The following is a 21,016-nucleotide window of genomic DNA, read 5'->3' on the forward strand; positions in this document are numbered from 1 at the left end:
TCATCAAGAAAAAGCAGAATGATGCAGAGTTTGTAAAGGCTTTGCGTTTCCATGTGAGTGGTGTCATTGGAAATAATCCAATTAAAATGAAAGTGGAAGACATGGCTGCTGTTGCTCGCGATGGTATTGTGGTTGATGAGGACTGCACTGAGTGTAAAATTGGCAGAGCAAATGCTGAAGGCATCACTGGAAGCATTCAGGATGTTGTGGAATTCAAGAAAAGCCAGTTGCCCTTACATGGTGAAATCTGGAAGCAAATCAGTCAAATACAAAAAGAGAGAGGCAGTATGGGAAATACAGACAAAGACATAAAATGTTTAAAGAGTTTACTCATGACTAAAGAAGAAGCACTCAGAGAGAAAGAGCGAAAGATGGATGTCTCAGAAGTCATGGTGAAATTCACTATTGGAATCTCAGAGTCAGGAACACAGCGTCTCTACTTCCTGAAGTGGCTGAAGATTCAGCTGGACACCCTCTCTAGGCATAACCTGTCCACACTGAGAGAGCAATACAAAGACTGCTGTAGAAACACACCATGGAATAAGACGCTGATTGCACACTTAGATGAGAAAATCTCCAACTGCTCGTTGGGTCCTGAGCACTTCTTCCGTGAGCTGGGCCAGCTTTATGAGTGTGCTTGCTCCCTTCCAGAAAACAACCCAGCCCGACAACAATTCCAGCACCTACCCCGTCTGTGTGCTCAGATGCTGCTGGATGGGTTTCCAGTTGAACTGGTCGATGGAGACGCATCAAACATCCCAATGAAGTGGATTAAAGAGGTCCTGACTCAGCTACATCAGCTGGTGGACACCAATAGTAAGATCCTGGTGTTGACTGTGCTGGGAGTGCAAAGCACTGGGAAGTCCACCCTTCTCAACACCATGTTTGGAGTGCAGTTTGCTGTCAGCAGTGGAAGATGCACCAGAGGAGCCTTCATGCTGCTGATTAAAGTCTCTGAGGAACTCAGATCTGAGCTCAAGTGTGACTTCATCATGGTCATTGACACAGAGGGCTTAAAATCACCTGAGCTGGCAGCATTGGACACAAGCTACGAACACGACAACGAATTAGCAACACTAGTCATAGGGCTCAGTGACATCACCATCATCAATGTTGCCATGGAGAACTCCACAGAGATGCAGGAAATTCTGCAGATTGTGGTCCACGCCTTTCTCAGGATGAAGGAGGTTGGGAAGAAGCCCAGATGTCTGTTTGTGCATCAGAACGTGTCAGCCATGTCTGCTGATGACAGCAACATGAGAGACAGGAAGAAGCTGATGGAACATCTGGATGAGATGACCCGAGCAGCAGCAACAATGGAGAGAAGAGAAGTCAACACAAAGTTCACTGATGTGATGGACTACAATCCTGACAAAGACAGCCACTACATCCCTGGACTTTGGCATGGAACTCCCCCAATGGCCCCAGTGAATGCTGGATACAGTGAAGCTGTCTATGAACTCAAGAAGAGTTTAATTGGCTCCTTACAAACATCTGATAATATCAGGAACAATAATGCAACAGAGTTCCTCGAGTGGACTCAGTGTTTGTGGAATAATGTGAAAGTTGAGAACTTCATCTTTAATTTCAGGAACCGTTTGGTGGCAGACGCATACACAGATTTATGCACTCAGTACAACACTTGGCGGTGGTCTGTCCAATCTGAGATGGACAACTGGCTTATAAACAAGCAAACAATGATATCCAATTTTGGAGTGACTGAAAAGAATGTCCAAATGAATCTTTTACGCACCAGCCTCACAGAGTTTTTACGTGAGGCATCAGAGAAACTGCATGAAGAAGAGCAGAAAATCCTGTCCAACCTTGAGGAATACTTTCAGCAAAAGGACGGCAAAGTCATTTTAGTACAGAAATACAGACAGGACTTCCGAACAAGTGCCAACTCTCTCAGACAACAGATAGAAAATTCAATAAAACACTCTTTGGAGAAGGCTGTTGAAATCAGAGAGGGAATGGAAAAGGTGAAGAAAATCAAGGACAAGCAAATTGATACAATTGAGAAAAAGGTCAATGAGCTGCTGAAAGAATGTAGAGAGAGAAAATCTGATTTATCTGAGGATGGACTCACCAGAGAATTCGAGAAATTGTGGAGAGGAATGATGTCTGAGCTATCTGTAGTCACACTGCCAGCGATAGATGTTTATCAGGATGTGCAGCATCTGCTCAGGGCAAATTTAAGGTCAAAAGGTGGACGTGTCTCAGAAATGGTCAACACAGTTGATCTGAGATCTAGTGGACAGGGGCAATTCATCGTTAAAACTGACCGGTTTTCATATGGAAAGATATTTTCTGGTGCCATATCAAATTTCAGGAAGAATCAATTAATTGCTGAAATCCAAGAGATCTGTGACGATATCATCGTACACTGTGACAGTCTTATTTTAGATCACATTAGCGCCATGAAGAGAAACAATACAGATTACAATGAGGCGTACATCAGAGGCCTCCTCAAGGCTGTTGATGACCAGCTGAAAGATCACCAGATTAGTCATGAATGTGAAGCTTATCTTAAGGTTCATGTCTGTGGTCGTGCAGCTATGCTCTTCCAGAAAACACACGAGGAATTCAATGTCCACAACGACCCACAGAATTGTCCCATATTTCGGGAGAAATTCAGAGAATCGTTCAGTGAAAAAGATCAGTGCTGGAAGAGAGCTAAACAATTCACGGAGACCTGTGTGAAGCCAGCAGTTGAGGGCTACGTGTCTAAACATCTTGGGCAGGCAATCGCAGATCACATGAAGATGGGACATGGGGGGGTGACCTACAGCACACGGCCTCATTTCCTTTATGACCTTTTAAAGCAGCTGCTCCATGAGGACTCGTTTCAGAAGTACAAGGAGTACACAAGATCATATAGAACATTTGTGAAAGACTGGATAAAGGAACAAATCATTAAGAAAATGTCATCAGGTGAACAAATCCAACAATTAGAGACAAAACTCCTTAATGAGATTGTAAAGAAAATAACTACCACTATCACCAGCATCTCCAAGGACATGGACATAGAGGAGTTCATACCACAGTTCTGCTCTGGCCTTCAGGATCAGCTGGACTTCCCAAAGGATGCCTTACGCATGTTTTTGATTCTCAACAAGGCCAAGACAGACCAGTTTGCCAACAACCTCATGGAGTCAATCAAGGAAATGGAATCACATTTAGCTCAGGGGTATGCCAAACAAACAGACATCACTAAAATAATTACACACCTGCCCTCCACACCCCATGAGCTGCTTTTCACCAGACTGTGTGGATGTGGGGAACAGTGTCCCTTCTGTGGGACACCCTGTGAAGCAGGAGGTCTGGACCACAAAACACACTTCTCCAGCATGCACCGACCTGAAGCTTTTGCATGCTGTAGATGGGACGACTCAGAGAAGCTGGTAACAGTCATTTGCACAACTTCAGTAATCAGTGATTGTAGGTTTAAAGATTCAAAAACAAGTGGTAAATGGCATCCCTATAAGGAGTACAGAGACATCTACCCTGACTGGGATATCAAAGGAGAGTCTGAGGCCTCAGACTACTGGAGATACGTGCTGAAGAAGTACAACAAGGAGTTTGCAAAAGCTTACGATGCAGAACCTGCAGATATCCCACATGACTGGACAACACTGACAGCAGACGATGCACTGAGAAGCCTGAGAGAGTCATTTAACATGGAGTAATGCAAACTTTATGGGGGAGTCACAGCCATATATGGTGTTCGTAGACGTGACATGTGAATCAAGCCAGAAGGGAACCATCACACATGGCATCAGTGATGGGGGAACATGGAGAATGTGCTCAAGATTAATCAAGTCAGATGTTGGGGATATTATTCAATATGATCGTTAAATCAAACATCAAATCATCAAATCAAATCAAACTTTATTTGTACGGCGCATTTCATACACAGAGGTAACACAATGCGCCTCACAGTAGGAAAGAAGGGGGGGGGGGGCGATTTACAAACACTTGTAAAAAACACAGATTTTCTAGAGATAAATAATAATAAAATAAAATAAACGTACTAACCGCACTACTAACTGGCACCGTAAAGAACTACTCATCGACAAACTAAGAGACAGCTGCTGGGGGGGGGGTTAGAAACACTTGTAAAGATGTAAACAAGATGATGTAAACAAGATATAAACATGTCTAAATTAGTTATAAAACACACACTCACACACCTTCAGTAATCAGGGTTAGTAGTTCAGTACCTGATTATTTTCTCTTCTGTTCAAGTGGTTTCATCAGGTGATGGCGCAGCTGTGTCCAGACGCCGTCAGGGTCTCTATGTTTAGACTGTGCCTTTTACCTATTTTTCTTTTATATTTAATCTGTCTCACTGATGAAACTTTTAGTCTGATCACATATGATCACCAAACGCTTTTAGAGATTAGGGATCAGTTCGGCCTATTTTATGTTAGCACGTCTTTTGACAGCAAGTCAGCATTTCCAGCTGAGATTCTCCGACAAACTGACCGTTATAACAGGAGTAGCGATAAGCCCAGGAAACAGTCCAAACACCGAGGGAGAAGAAGGGGTTATCCGGAACAGACTGAGGAGGAAGGCAAACCATCCACCTTTGCCCAGTATTCTGCTAGCTAATGTCCAGTCTTTAGAGAATAAGATGGATGATATTAGAGCAAGGATTGCCTTCCAGCGTGACGTCAGGGACTGTAGCATTTTTATGTTTTACCGAATCCTGGCTGTCCCCATCTATCCCAGATCACTCTGTCACACCCGCCAAGCATTTCTCCATCGCTCGCATGGATAGAACGGAAGAGTCCGGAAAGTCCAAGGGTGGAGGAGTTTGTTTCATGACAAACAACAAGTGGTGTGATCTGAGGAACATTACCGTTCTCTCCCGAGCCTGCACTCCCTATCAGGAACATCTGTCCATTATGTGTCGTCCTCACTACCTACTCCGTGAGTTCACAGCAATCATCACCACCGCTGTATATATCCCCCCACAAGCCAACACAGATATCCGAGCTGCAGGAGGTGATAAATAAACAACAGCATCGTCATCCGGCAGCTGCTATCATCGTTCTCTGTGATTTTAACAAAGCCAAACTTTCCCGGGGCCTACTAGAATTTAAACAGCATATCCACTTCCCGATGCGAGGAGACAACACCTTGGATCACTGCTACACTCCGTTCAAGGACAGCTACAAAGCTATCCCCCTGCCTGCATTCGGAAAATCCGATCACTTTGCCACTTTGCCATTTCCACTTCCTAAATATAAGCAAAAGATCCTGAAAGAAGCTCCGGTGACGAAAGAGGTAAAACGTTGGACTGACCAATCAGAAGGCTTGCTGCAAGACACGCTTGACAACGCTGACTGGGAGATGTTCCGGGAGTTCTCCGATGATGTAAGTGAGTTTGCGGAAGTGGTCGGGAGCTACATCCACCTACTGATAAATGATATTATTCCATCAGTCAAAATAAAAGTTTTCCCAAATCAGAAGCCATGGGTAGATGGGACTGTCAGGGCAGCACTATCAGCGCGTACTGCCGCCTATAATGCTGGGATTTCTACGGGGGACATGATGGACTACAAAGTGGCTGCTCATGGCCTGAGGAAGACCGTTAAAGCTGCAAAGTACCGATATAAGGACAGAGTGGAAGCCGACTTCAACGCAGGTGACCCCGCTAGTGTGTGGAAGGGCCTGCGGATAATGACAGACTTTAAGAACAAGCCCGACTCGGTGTGAGATGAAGAGCAAAAACCATAACTCAATGGCAGTCATGGCCGACATGATTGCCAATAACACCGAACTCCCCTTCATAGTCAGTGAGAGTGATGTGAGGAGGGTGTTCAAAGGGGTAAATGGGAAAAAGGCTCCCTGAGAGGGTCCTTAAATCCTGTGCTGACCAACTAGCTCCAGTGTGCACCAAGATCTTTAATACATCCCTGGCCCAAGCTGTCGTCCCATCTTGCTTTAAAAAGTCAATTATTGTACCGGTGCCAAAGAAAAGTATACCATCATGTTTGAACGATTACCATCCAGTGGCCCTGACATCTGCAGTGATGAAGTGTTTTGAAAGGCTGGTGAAAAATTACATCTGCACCTCCCTGCCCAACTTGTTCGACCCCCTCCAGTTTGCATACAAAGCAAACAGAAGCAGAGACGATGCCATCTCCAACCTTCTACACACCACTCTTACTCACCTGGATGGTGGGGGGGGGCGAACTATGTGAGGATGCTGTTCATTGATTACAGTTCAGCTTTCAATACCATAGTCCCCCTCCATCTGATTGTCAAGATGAGGTCGCTGGGGATCACCACCCAAATGTGCAACTGGGTGCTCAGCTTTCTCACTGACCGCCCCCAGGTGGTGAGAGTAGAGGGTGGTGTAACCTCTGGACCGCTGACCCTCAACATAGGTTCCCCCCAGGGGTGTGTTCTGAGCCCGCTGCTGTATAACATCTACACCTATGACTGCACAGCCTCCGGAAGCTCAACCTCCATCATCAAATTTGCCGACGACACCGTGGTGCTGGGTTTAATCTCTGAAAACAACGAGCAGCCCTACCAGAACCAAGTGGCAGACCTGGCACTGTGGTGTCAGTCCAACAATCTGGCCCTAAATATAAAGACAAAGGAAATGGTGGTGGACTTCCGGCGGAAGCAGGACAGCGGGTACACCCCCCTCACCATCAGCAGGAAGCCTGTAGAGAGGGTCCCTAGTTTTAAGTACCTGGGGGTGCACCTCACTGAAGACCTAACCTGGACCCTCCACACACAACACGTGGCAGTCATCTAGGCAGCGGCTGTACTTCCTCCGTAGGCTTAGGAAGTTAAAGGTCTCCCCTCCCATCCTGAGGGCCTTCTACTCCTCAGTTGTGGAGAGCGTCCTCACAGGATGCATCTCCGTCTGGTACGGAAGCTGTACCGCCCAAGACCAGGCCAACCTTCAGAGCGTGGTGCGCTCAGCCAAGCGGATGACTCACACCCCAATGCCAGCCTCTTCACCCTGTTGCCGTGGGAGTGTGCCTATGTTCCAACAGCCCAATGTTCCCACAGCCCTATATTCCCACAGCCCTATATTCCCACAGCCCTATGTTCCCACATTTCTAAGAGCTTTTTCAAAATTAGGTCTTATGTTCCCACATTTCTAATATTCATTACAAAATTAGGCCCCATGTTCCTGCAGTTCCCACATTTCTAACCCTAACCCATTCAAACAATCTAAATAAGTTTCACTATTTACGCAGTTTTTTGTGCAAGGAAAAAAATCTAGAAATGTGGGAACATAGGGCTGTGGGAACATAGGGCTGACCACGTTGCCGTCGGGTAGACTCCTACGCAGTCTTAATTCAAGAACTGAGAGACTTAGGAGGAGTTTTTACCCACAGGCAGTGAGACACTTTATCTCAAATTTTTAAATTCAGCACTATTTCCTTATTTTTTTATTTAATTTAATTTAATTTAATTTAATTTAATTTTATTTTATTTTATTTAATTTTATTTTATTTTTGCACAGTGTGGAGCGTAGACCCTCTTACATTTCACTACATTTGTTGTATGTGACAAATAAAACACTTGAACTTGAATCATGAAGTGAATAAATTACCTTTTAGGCATTTTCACTTTTGTATATACAGGTTAGAATTGATCTTAAGTTTGTTTTGAGGTCACTAGTTATTAGTTTGATTTATTATTGTTACGTTATTGTTATATATCAAGTTTCCAAATGGGTGAATTTGGATCTTTGTTTAGGTTGAGTGACCACCTTTCATTATGAAATGAATACAGTTCTAATATAACCACAGCAATAGCCTTCAATCAACCCAGTTTAATTCATACTGTGTAATTGACACCAAGTATGAATATTACCTTCATAGATACTAATGTGTTTCTTTATTCATTGTGTTTGGGGATTACTATGGGATGGCAGTTTAACCATATGGTGTTAGGATAGCAGTTTAAGCGTGTGTTTCTAGCTAGCGGGATGAGAGGTTATTCATACAGAACTCTTTGCTCTTTAAACTCTCCATCTTTCTATTCCACTCCAGTCATATTACAAAGCTGATTCATCTGCAGTGGTATGTGATTTAATGACCCAGTTTACAAGCGTGTTCACTGACATGTATTCAATAAATGGCACCACAATCATGTGTGATGACTATAATTATTTTTCTTTGCTTTGTTTTGAATAGACAACATATGTACTGTATGTGTTTCTCTCTTACACAAATAAGAGCTGGCTGTTGAATGTACATGGCTAATGTAACATTTATCAGATTTCAGGACAAGGACTACAACTACAAGGACTGGAATAGTGTGTAACAGATTTGTAGTCGAGGATGCAATGGTTAGCGTGAGCATGGGTTTGTGTGTGTGTATGTAACGGGACTGAGCGGTGTCACCGTGTGCTGGTGGGTCTGGCCAAAACTCAGAGGCAGAGTAGTTTAATATTGAAATAAAGAAAATATTGAAATAAAGCAGGAAAAAAAAATATCGACATTACCAATAAAGCTTAACCCCAGTGAAGACAAAGAATATCACAGGTTCCACAAATGTTGAAAACTCATCCACAGTACGCATCTGCTTAGCCTCACACACAAGAGGACAAAAATCAGCAGCTCTCACCTCTCTCTATCAGAGTAAAACCAAGACTGCCTACATTTGACAAAGACAAAGATACATATACACCAGGGACCAACACCATTTACAAACAGGGGGTACACTTAACAAATCAATCAACATACAAATGACAGGAAAGACTCTGATAGGAAAATGTGACATAATGCTGGGTATAATCAGCTTGTTCCCAAGTACAAACATTGCGATCAGGTATCTCTGCGGCAAAATAAGAATTCAAAACGGATGTCACTTGACCAGGGCGATCTCCGTCATCCCCCCTGCCACAATCTGAGTAAACCTACCCAATCGCGGCAGGAACCAAATAAAAATTCCCCGCCTCCCGGCGGCACCCTTTTACCGTAGGACCGCTGTATGCAGACATGGACAATCACAACAGCACGCTGCCGGTAACTCCTTATGCTGTCTTATTTATCTTGTTGTTTGTCTACACAATAAATGTCTTTACCACATAACAAAAGTCTCCAGTATGTATGGATGGATGGATGGATGGATGAATTTATTGTCATTGCACAGAGTACAACGAAATGCAAAGAGAGGATGAAAGATTACAGCATAACATGAGGGGAGAGAGGAGAGAAAAAAGACAACCCCCAGACTATGCTCCTAGAGGAGTACAGTGTGGGAGCATAAAAAAACACCTCAGCACATAAGCACATACATTTTAAACATGACTTGCAATGGGGAGGGGGTGGGGGGGGATGGTGGTAAGCCAAAGAAGATTGGGTGATCTAAGCCCAGCCAGTGGGGGGAAGAAGGTAAGCCAGCACAGACAAGCAGCCAGCTGGCCCAGCAGCCCGTTGAGGCGCCAGTCACAGACCCTGTCCTGTCATACTGGGGGGTACGAAGCAGACGAGGCGAAGGCGTGGGATGGGGGGTGGGGGGAGTGGATGCATATCTGTGTGTAGTAGCAGGGGCGGACTGGCCATCGGGGATACCGGGGGAATCCCCGGTGGGCCGACGAGGTTGGGATGGTCCAAAATACCGGCCCACTTTCATCACCAACCGGCCCTCCCGCTTACATCGCCAGCACCTTCAACGATTATCCATACTACTCAGAACACGTATCATTTCCTCTATTAACTATGACAACTGAAATCACTGACTGATTTTTATACTCCTCCTTGCGATCTGTATTCACACTCATGGTGCCTATTTTTCGAAAATATTCTGAAGTGTCTTCTGAAATGTGTTCTTACGGACTTCAGAAATTCAACGTAAGAAACGATCTCCACCTTATTAATGAACACCTGAAAATGGGTTCTTACACAGCCGAAGTGTTCTCAGCTGTGCGGATTGAGGATGAGGATTCTTAAATTAAACGCACCTGGATTTGCACACGCAACCGTAGTGACGTGTGCCGTCAGCCCTTCTAACACGGAGCGGCCCGTGGGGCATCTGGTAGTCTGGTAGTTAAACTCTGGGCCATTTACGACTGTTATTTCGCGTGACAGTGACAGTGATACAAGGTAAGTTGTGGCGTTGACTTGGCCAATGTTAGCTTGCTTTTCACAGATGAGGTAACGTTCACTACCAACTAGCCTAGCTAACGTTAGGTAGATAAATGTCCAAAATTGAGACCGTTATGATCTGGTAAAATAAGCAAGCTGGCGCTGTTGTCATCATCGAGATGATCTACTTTAACATGTTAGCCGTAGTCGCTTGTTTACAATCGATGAGCAAGCTATCCATGGTGGTAGTTGTAAAGAAGGCAATCTTATCATTTCTAATAACTTATGTAAAATAAGTTAACCAGCTAGCTTGTTATGCTAAAATCACCGTGTTACACACAACACTAACATTATAAACAATGTTAATATGTTATCTAGATTAGATAGTGAGGTCATAATAACACATGAGTATACTGATTGTTTTTTATTATCATGTGACTATAATGCACCCGGGCCAGCAGAGTTAGTTTAGGTTCTGTTACTTAACTTATTGTTTTGTTATGCACCTTCTACACCCCTACACACACACACACACACACACACAATCACACACCCAGCATGCAACTCTACTGATACCACCGTATGTTCTATTCTGTTCATTTCTACAATATAGTTCATACTAATTCTACCCTCTGATTCCAGTTTCTTTATTGTGTGGATATTCATTCCTTAATGTTCTGTAGTTATACGTATAACCATCTGATACTAGCCCAGAGTTAAGCTTATTCATCTAGCAAACTACCTACCTTGGAGTGTTACAATAGCCAGTATCATTTTATTCCATGTGTCCACCCAGGCAAATTGGTGGATCCAAATGTTATAAAAAAAAAAAACATATATGATGTAATTTCTTTGTAATCATCCAAAATAATGTTAAGTGTATGGGTATTTTACCAAGTAGGCCACTGACTGGTCGATACGTGCGATGCATTGAATGGGCAACGCGCCGTGTATTGAGTGGGCAGCGCGCCGTGTACTGAGTGGGCCGCGCGCTGTGTATTGAGTGGGCCGGTCTGACAGTAACTCCCGGGCCACTTTTTTCCCCCAGTCCGCCCCTGGTAGTATGTACGTGTATATGTATGCAAAGTTCATGTATGTATGTAAAGTTCATGCAAAGTTCATGTATGAGTAGGCCTGGGTTGTTCCCTCCCCCAGGCCACAATCAGACAGATTCTCAGTTCGCAAGATTGTCGTTGCCATGGAGACAGCCTTGAAAGGGTCCTGGACAGAGACAACAATCCACAGGTGTCTGTGGAAAGGGGGAAGGGAATGAGAGAGAGTCTCACTGCAGCAATCTTCAGGGGAGTTGTTTTTCCAGCAACGGCCAAGGCCCGTTCCGGTTGAGGGAGCCGAAAGCAGATAAGATTGGGATTGTTTGGTCTATAGCTGCAAGTAGCTGCATTCAATTTGCGCCTCTACTCTTGAGACCTTTTTTTATCCCATTTTAGTAACAGTCAGGTCTTCAATTCGATCCAATTTCCTTTGCATAGCCGTGAGCATCTCCTTGTTGTTATCAATCTGGCGGTTTGAAGCCACAGTCTGAGTGCCCACAACTCTACCCAGCGCATCAATCATTTCGGGCAGCCTTAGGGGGCTTGTGACGGCTGTCGCCGTTTCCTTAATTTTCCGATAAATCAGGGTAGCGCCTAATCCAAACAGCAGAAATCCTGTAATCATAGTTCCGAATAGGTAGATGTCTTCAACGTCCTCCACGGAAAGGGCTGCTAGGCACACGACACGCCACTGCTCCCACGCGTCCATCATGTAGCCAGCTGTACGTCCCGGGAGGACAGACAGGTTCCCCCGAACCCGAGCTTCTCGTTGAGAAGATGGTGTCAATTGCATTGAGAGACCAAGTGATCAAATCCATGTTTTTTTAGTTCGAAGAGCGATGCGGAGAGAGTCTCTCAAGTATAGCACAAGACAAGACAAGACAATAGAAGCCAAACAGGGAACGTTGCAATGCGTATGTATACGTCCGTTGCAATGCGTTTGGCATTTGAATGTCCGTGTACAGTGTGTTTGTGTATTGTTAGTGGTTCGCTATGGCTTATTTGTGCCAGAATGGCACCGTTCCTGTGCGGTCTCATCCAGACCGTCACAGTGTAGATCTCTATATGAGTTGGATGGTGTTGTGTGTTTTGTGTGTTTGTGTGCTTTGTGATGCAATGGTTAGTGTGTTACGTTTTCTACAGGATTCTCACTGCGCCATGAAGTGCTACATTTAAAGCAAACATGCAGTCCCAAATCAGTCTACAAATTAATTGTAAATACATGAGTGGGTGACATTTTTCTCTTGTAGTAATATCAATAAGGTTGGGCTTGCATGTTGTACTGTTAAGCATTGCTCTTGTGGATCACACAGCGCGTGTTGCGGCTCCTGCCAGCCAGTTGGACACTGTTGTGTATCCTGCCACCCTTGCTATCCTTGTTTAACTAAAATTTGAATACACCATGAATTCATCTGCCATGTTTCTGATTCTCTCCCCTCAGTTTTGATAGAGAAATGTGAAACTCTGACTTTAATCAAGTATGCATGTGTGTTAATCATATGCCTTTGTGAGCTGAAACATGACGTTTCTGTCTGTTCTTAAATGCTGACGTTTCTAAATCTGTATGTGCTTAAAAGTGTACCTTCTGTGTGTTTGTAAAGGCCACCATGACGTTCTGGTCAACGTTCTCTGAACTTTCTAATCGTTCAATTTCGAGCGTTCTAGGGCGATGTGGACACATCTGGCGTGTTACTAACGGAATAATTGCGTAGGACTGACACATGACTAGCGTGGGACTGACGCATGAGGAGTGTGTAACACCGACCAAGTGACGTGTCACTGGTCCGCGACAAACGTGTGCTGACGTGTCACTCCAGCGCGACAAACGATAAGTCAACCTTAGAAGAGCGTGTTAAGAGTGTAATTTACGTGTGAATAATGACAGAAAAGCGTTTTGCTGGCGTGTGGGTTTTATGGTCAAACGGGTATAAAACACTGGAAAATCATAGTGGATTCAGTTGATCTGAACAGTGAACATCATGCCGCCAAGACCACGAAAAGGTGTGAGGGGGGCTTCTGCTACTAGCGCTGCTGCAAGTAAGAAGATGATAAATGCTGCTGAAAGTAAGAAGAATACAAAGCCTCTATCACTAGCAATGTCTTCGGACGAATATTTACTGTAATTATTACTGTGATTTACGAAATAACGGGCGTTATTCCTGGGGTTTTATGTTATTAAAATAAATGATTTAAATTTGACACTGAATTTGTGTTTCTCAATGTTTATTATTAGAAAACATCAACACATCCACACACATTGTCCATGTCACAAGAGTCTTCATATCATATCCATCTGCCATGGAACAGCACCAGCTATAACAGTGCTCAGCTATGTTCAAGTTCAGTAGGCTACATCTACTTCATGCTGGCTCAAGCAAGCATATACACTCCACTCCGCTTTTCGCTAGATTATGCAATGACCTTGCATGACATGATAGCATTGAATATGTATATGTATAGTGCACAGAATAACATTTGCAATGATGTAAGTTGTGTTTGTTGATCACGTATGGTTAATAACATATTAATTGTAGAAGGGACATGATAATTTCCCTTGGTGAAAAAACTTTCGCCGATATCTTCCTACGAGAGATGGGTTAGGTGCTCAAATTTCCCTGGATCAAAGAGGACGTTAGTAGGCATGTCCAAACTAAAAATCACGTCACAGGATTGCTGCGCACATAAGTTATTTCGGGTGCATCAACTGTACTCAGTCTACCCTACCCAACGACTGACTATGATAGCCTGCAAGCGTGCAAAGTTAATAAAACGTTCCACAAAAGTTCTCCAGCGTTTAAATGAAACGTTGAAGAACGCTGATCTCCATGAGAACTTTTATGCATGTTAAAAACTTTTTTTTTGGACCAGCGTTCTCCTCCGATCACCGACGATTACAGCGTTCACCAGCTTTCACACAAAGCTCTTCTGGCGCAATTCCAGCGATCATGGACGATTACCAACGTTTCCTCTAACATCATAGAACGTTGACCAGAACGTCATGGTGTGACGGGGCCTTGAGCAAGGGCTGATAAGAAGAACTAGTAGGCCTTCTTTTCTGCCTTGCTGATGCATTACGTTGCAAAAAGCACAGCAAGATGACCTCAGACGTCAGAGACCCACCACCCAAAGTATGGAAAAATCATCCCACTGTAATCATCAGTAAATGCAATTGCATATCTGTATCCATCTTTATCTGTCGGTTCTATAGAACCGCATAGGTCTGTGTGTACTAGCACTAATACGGTTGTAGCTTTAGCATCTGCCTGTCTGTTTCTGCTTTGTGTAAACTTGCCCTGTGTGCATATTTCACAGTTTTGGTTGGACTTGTCATATTTCCCCTTTATAGACATCCCTTCAACCACCTTTTCCAATTTTGCAACATCATCAAAATTGCAATGACCAAGTATCCTATGCCATGTTTGAATGTCATGACAACCATACACTTCATCAGCATTTTCATCCTCTACAGTGCTAAGGTAATACAGCCTACCATACACCTCCATTTTGAACTTGGTACCATCCTTGTGGACCAGCCAGTCATTACCGTCCTTGAAGCGGACCTCAGCTCCGTTGGCTATCGCTGCTTTGACTGAAAAGATGTTTTGTGGAAACGATGGGATGTAGAGTGCTTGCTTGAGCCTCGTTTTCACCTGTTGTCCCTCGCTGTCCAGCAAGTAGATATCGGCGTCTCCTCTCATCTTCGCCATCACGCTCACCTTGGATCCGTCAGCAAGCTCGATCATGTGGTCCTCGGGTCTGAAGCTCTTGTCAACTGTTTTGAACTTTGTGGCGTCGTTGATCATGTGTGTTGTGGCGCCGCAGTCGACCATGAGACCCTTCTTGTTTCCTCGTTTGTGTAGGACAGTCACTCATCCTGAAACAGAAAGATGTAGGCTCTGCCTCTGTCTCTCCATCAGCTTTCTTCACATGGTCACGGCCTTGTCCTCTGCTGCGTCCCCTTCCTCGCTGTGGTGTGTCCTCATTTTCTTTCCTCTTCCTCGTGACCTCGTTGCCCCGCTAGTCTTCAACACATTGTCTTCTTCAACATTCACGTCATTCTTCCCATATTTTTCGCAATTTTGTTTTAAACTCGCCGAACGTTACAGTGTCACTTGTCTGAGTGATGTACACGACGAATGGCTTGTATGAATCAGGTAGTCCTTTTACTACCATAGCCATCTGAAGCCCATCACTAATATGCTCGTCTGCTCTTCTCAATTACGTGAATATAGTCTCTGCTCGAATAATATAGTCAGTGACCGTTTCATTGCTAGCCTTATGGAGCGAGGAAAGTTCACAATACAAACTCACAACACGGGGTTTGTCCTTTCCCGCATAGTGCTCACGAAGAATATTCAGTGCTTTTCTTCCATCACGTTTCGCGTCCCTCATTACCAGTGACAAACTCTTGTTGTCAAGACATTGCACTAGCTCTGCATATGCCTCACCGTTCTTTGCTTCATCCTCCACGAGAGCTTCTTCGTCATCCTCATCTATCTCCGCGTCTTTCAAGATAACTTCTCTGAGGCGACGTAACTCCATGTGAGCGAGGAACCTCGTTTCCCAGAGCTCGTAACTTTTCTCATCACCGTCGAATAAAAGTCTGAACCATCTTTGGCCTGAATGACTGGGCCCAACCTGTAGCGTTAGGCATTTCTGCAGCAGTCTATCGTTTTCACTGTCTCCAATGTGGTTAGCTAGTACCTACTAGTAGTTAATATTCACGGGAGAAAAGAGTACAGACTACCATCTTCTCTTTGGTCTGAGAACTCACACTGACCGTTTATTCTGCGCAAGCTCAATTATATCCCAGTGCACGCAGGCACACATGTTCTAATATGACATCATTGCATAGGCTATTTAACATGGCTTTGCTATATTATCAAATATGCTCAACAACACCCGATGACCCAGAGAAAGCATTAAAAGATTTCATGTTCGAATCCCTAAAACTCCCCGAAACGACAGTCAAAGAAATCACATTCCATCGTCCATCCAAAGACCCCAAAAAGCCTCCACCAATAATCGCAGTTTGAACATTCTAAGCACAAAGAACTCCTCAAAAGCAGAGGAAAACAGTTTAAAGGAACCAAGTTTTGGAATGAACGATCAATTCCAAAAAGAAATCCAAGACCGACGCAGAATCCTCGTTCCAATAATGAAACAATTCCGTGAGAAAGGACAGCGAGCTACGTTATCGGTAGACAGATTATACGTGGATGGAACGCTCTACCTTGACCGTAACGTCACCGCCTGGCTGTAGCTCAGATGCCATTCCCCACGCCAAACACCAATAACCCCGAACTTTGACTGCAAATCCGCTCTGCTAGCCGTATCTGGCTACCTTGTCATTTTCTATCCCAATAATATATCTCCAATCTCTGTATACCCTGCTGTCGTATCCTAGCTTATGTTATATCTGCTCCTACTGCCTCATTACCTTCCCCTGTATCTCTCTCTGTATCTCTCTACGTCTTTACCTCTATCTTTCTCTCTTCATCTTTCCGTCTCATCTATCATTCTCTGTCTTACATATCCTCTTTATCTCTCATCCTCTCTAACATCACGATCTTTCCTTCTATCTTTCTGTATGCCTATGTGCAGAGATGGGCAGTATTTCAAATACGTATTTCGTAACAAAATACTTTAGAGTGGAGTCATTTTGTATTTAAAATACTAAAAATACTTGATCCAGTGTTTAGGCAGAAGGAGATTTTTGTTCTGTCTGATTCTACCACTAGACTGTCTAATCTGCCTCTGAATGTCATTGTCGAATCAGGCAACAGTCAGGCAAAAGTGGTGCTTCAAATGGCCCCGCCCGTTTTTCACAAAACAGGGCTGTGTTCGAAAACTTAGATAGCTGTCTTGATCCTTGTCAATTGATCTTCATTAGTACATTTACATTTACATTTGTCATTTAGCAGACGCTTTAGTCCAAAGCGACGTACAAGGGAGAGAACAGTCAAGCTACGAGCAATAGAAACCTGGTGTAACTGTAAGGTAGTGTATGTGCCACGCCGCTAGGCAGCGCTGCAGCCGTGTTCTGTAAATTATAACTTGTTTGCTGTGATGTTGTTTGTACCTCGGGGTGACCCGTAAGTTTCATGAGTTCTGATGCCAGAGATGCCATGAGTGAGTTTGAGTGTGTGTGCTTGATGAAGGAGATAGCAGCTGTGCTAAAGAAATAAATCTCGCCACGATTACGAAACCTCCTCCTCGTCTCCCGTGTCGAATCCTTTGGACGCCCAACCACCCGCCAACCGAAACCAACATATAACACAACGCAGAGTAGCAGCGGGCCGTTGGATAAGTGGAGAGAGAGGGTTACATAACAATAAATACTACTTCACATAAGAAATAGAAAAACGAAATAGAAAAGAAAAAGAAGTGCAGGAATGTAACTGCTGTAAGTGCAAGTTAAGCACTAGTCGAAGTGCCAGTTAGGAAGGGAGGTGCTCTCTGAAGAGTTGGGTCTTCAAAAGCTTCTTGAAGGTAGAGAGGGACGCCCCTGCTCTGGTAGTGCTAGGCAGTTCGTTCCACCAACGTGGAACTACAAATGAGAATAGTCTGGATTGCCATACTTTCACAGACGGCAGAGCCAAACGACGCTCACTAGACGAGCGCAGCATCCTGGCAGGGTTTTTCCTGGGTCAAAATGGGTCTTCGGTGCTCAAAAAAAAAAATTGCGATCACGATCTTTCCTTCTATCTTTCTGTATGCCTATGTGCAGAGATGGGCAGTATTTCAAATACGTATTTCGTAACAAAATACTTTAGAGTGGAGTCATTTTGTATTTAAAATACTAAAAATACTTGATCCAGTGTTTAGGCAGAAGGAGATTTTTGTTCTGTCTGATTCTACCACTAGACTGTCTAATCTGCCTCTGAATGTCATTGTCGAATCAGGCAACAGTCAGGCAAAAGTGGTGCTTCAAATGGCTTCACAGTCTGTTTTACCATGTCACCTTATTAGCTTACATGTTACCATTTCATAAATAATGGAGGATATGCTTCAGGAAATCATTTTGCTTACACTTTAGATTAAAATAGATAGGCTAATAGATTGACAGTAGTCCAAGCCCCATGGTGCTATCATATATGGTTCAAAGATTATCAAGGTTTACCTCTACATATGCAAACTACTGAAATGTATATCAATAAAATCTAGAACTAACCAGTGGTCAGAAATGTAACACACAAATTATGAAATTCAAGTTTATCTATTATTACTATTCATTTTTATTATACAAACCTACATATCATTCTTTTTGTTTTTATTATTAAAACTGTCCACAAATATGTTTAATAGTGTGTTTAACTTCTATTGGCCCACCAATGGAGGCTGCGTTGGAAATCAAACTTTTGTCAGCATTTTGAGTGGACATTTAATTTGCATTTGTACAGGTGTATTCGTGCACGTCGGGCTGGCCCTCGCAGCGGAACGACAGTTTACAACCGCACCGGTTTATTTATCAATGATAATATTAATATTATTATATTCGAGATGCAACACAAATCTATCCGCTCTCCTCCGAACGAGCTGAGCTTTCATTGATAAACCAATGCGGTTGTCTGCCTCTCCCGAGGCCCCGCGGTCTACTGGTACTCGTTCAAACGGGTAGACAAATCAAATAATAGCCTACACCTGTGTATGTCCTCAACATAGCAGATATTTTAATACATTGAAAGCCATGAATACTGAAAATAGAATGTTATGCTCAAAATCAGCGCCGACTGATGAAGTCAGGATGCATACGCAAGTTGACTGATTGGCAGCTGGCTGCTCTGTCCATTCGCGCACCTCACAGTTGCGTATTGTTCAGACAAGACACGCTTATCAACTCGATTACTATTGATCAAAACATAACGAGGTTTCGGCTGTAGCCTATACTTGAAACATACTATTGAGACCATATTCGCTTACATGCATTGCACGCGTGATGAATTGCCAATCATTGAACAGAGGCTGCTCCTAGCTTGCCAGTTTAGAGAAGACGTTGGTTTGAATTTGAGCAAGCAGCTAGCTAGCAGTTGCTGACATTATCTAGCTAGCTAGCAGTTGCCTACAATATCTTAAAAAAATACTGTAGGCTTAGTGTTTTATTTAAGCAGTGTGTTTGTGTACCTATATATCCTATGTGTGATGGTTAGAATATTAATGCCATATACAATAACTCACTTATGAGAGCTATCCAAAGACTGGTGGCTGCCTTAATGTACTGTATTTAGCAGTCAACCTCCCTTACTCTGTACGTTTAGATGCTTTACAGGTAGCTGTAAGCCATTAGATGCATGAGAAATAATTCATATCTATAAATAACAGCTCACCTTTATCTTTTTAACCAGATTTGTAAACAGGTCGCGATCAATATTTTGCAGTAGCTACAATAGGCTACCTTGGTTAAATATCGAATTACGGTAGATGCATGCTAGCATTGCGTTAAATAATTAAGACAGCTAACATTAATTAGTGGTGTTAACATAAAGTCAGTTATTGTATATGGCATTAATATTATTCTAAAACACCTTCACTAGTTGTTTTAACCAGATTTGTAAGCAGGTTGAAAACAACATTTTTGAAGTAAAGTCCCTTGGTTTAAAACAGCTAAAAGCTAGCTACATTAAGTTGCTTGCTCAAATCTCAAATCCAAACCAACGTCTTCTCTAAACTGGCAAGCTTGGAGCAGCCTCTGTTCAATGATTGGCTCAGGGGGTGGGAGGTGGGATGCGCCCTTGAAGTCGACGGTGAGGGCTCAAAACATTATTAAGCTGAATTGCGCCATGAATGACAGCTTTTTTTTATTTTTATTTTTTATCGCGGACTTTTTTTTTTGCCTTAGGCGCTCGGGAAAACGGCTTAGGCGCGCGCCCAAATTTTCTCTATGCAGGAAAAACCCTGCCTGGGTGTAACATTTGCCCTTACAAGAGCATTTAGGTAGGTGGGAGCAGAACCAGCAACCACTCTGTAGGCAAGCATAAGTGACTTGAACTTAATGCGAGCAGCTACATGCAGCCAGTGGAGCTCAAAGAGCAGGGTGACGTGTGCCCTCTTCGGTTGGTTGAACACCAGACGCGCTGCCACGTTCTGAATCATCTGACCGCTCAATAATACTACCCAAAACAAAATGGGAAAGTGACCTGGCATTATCTCCCGACCCCAATTTCTTGACACAAATCTGCAGGAACATCTTTTGCAATGACTACCAACACCAACCTACAACTCATACAATATAAGACCATTCACAGAACCCGTAGTAAGATGTACAAAATGGGATTTATTGACACTGACATCTGCCCACAATGCACTTCAGGGAACACGGTCGGCTATCTCCACGCCACCTGGTACCGTCAACCCATTCACTCGTTTTGGACCACCGTTATTGAAATAATATCCACCATCCTGGAATGCAGAGTCCCCATGTCTCTGACACTTTGCCTCCTAGGAGACACAAGGAGGCACATGCACGTATGCTCACATACACACACATACACATGCACACACACTCAGGTATGCAATCATACACACACATGAGCATATAAGACATACAGTGGGTCATGCATCCTGATAAACACACACACTGACACACTCACAAAGACATTACAGAAAAACATACAAAAGTAACTCTCTTCTCTCCTTCTACCCCTCACTCTCTTCCTTCCTTCCTCCCGCTTTTTCACTTTCAACCTCTCTTATAGGGTAGAGTTTACATATTAAACAATAGCATAAAGTGTAGGGGAGGGGGGGTGTCTGGAGGTCAATTTAAAGGCTAATATGTTTGACTCCAACCATCTTGTCGTGGCTGTAGACAAAAACCAACCATCAAGTCTAATGGCTCTGGTCTTTAGATCTCTGGTGTTATTCAAACTGAGAGAAGGGGTCTATTTGAGATATGGT

Source organism: Clupea harengus, unplaced genomic scaffold (genome assembly GCF_900700415.2).
Source record: "Clupea harengus unplaced genomic scaffold, Ch_v2.0.2, whole genome shotgun sequence".
NCBI classification, from domain to species: Eukaryota; Metazoa; Chordata; class Actinopteri; order Clupeiformes; family Clupeidae; genus Clupea; species Clupea harengus.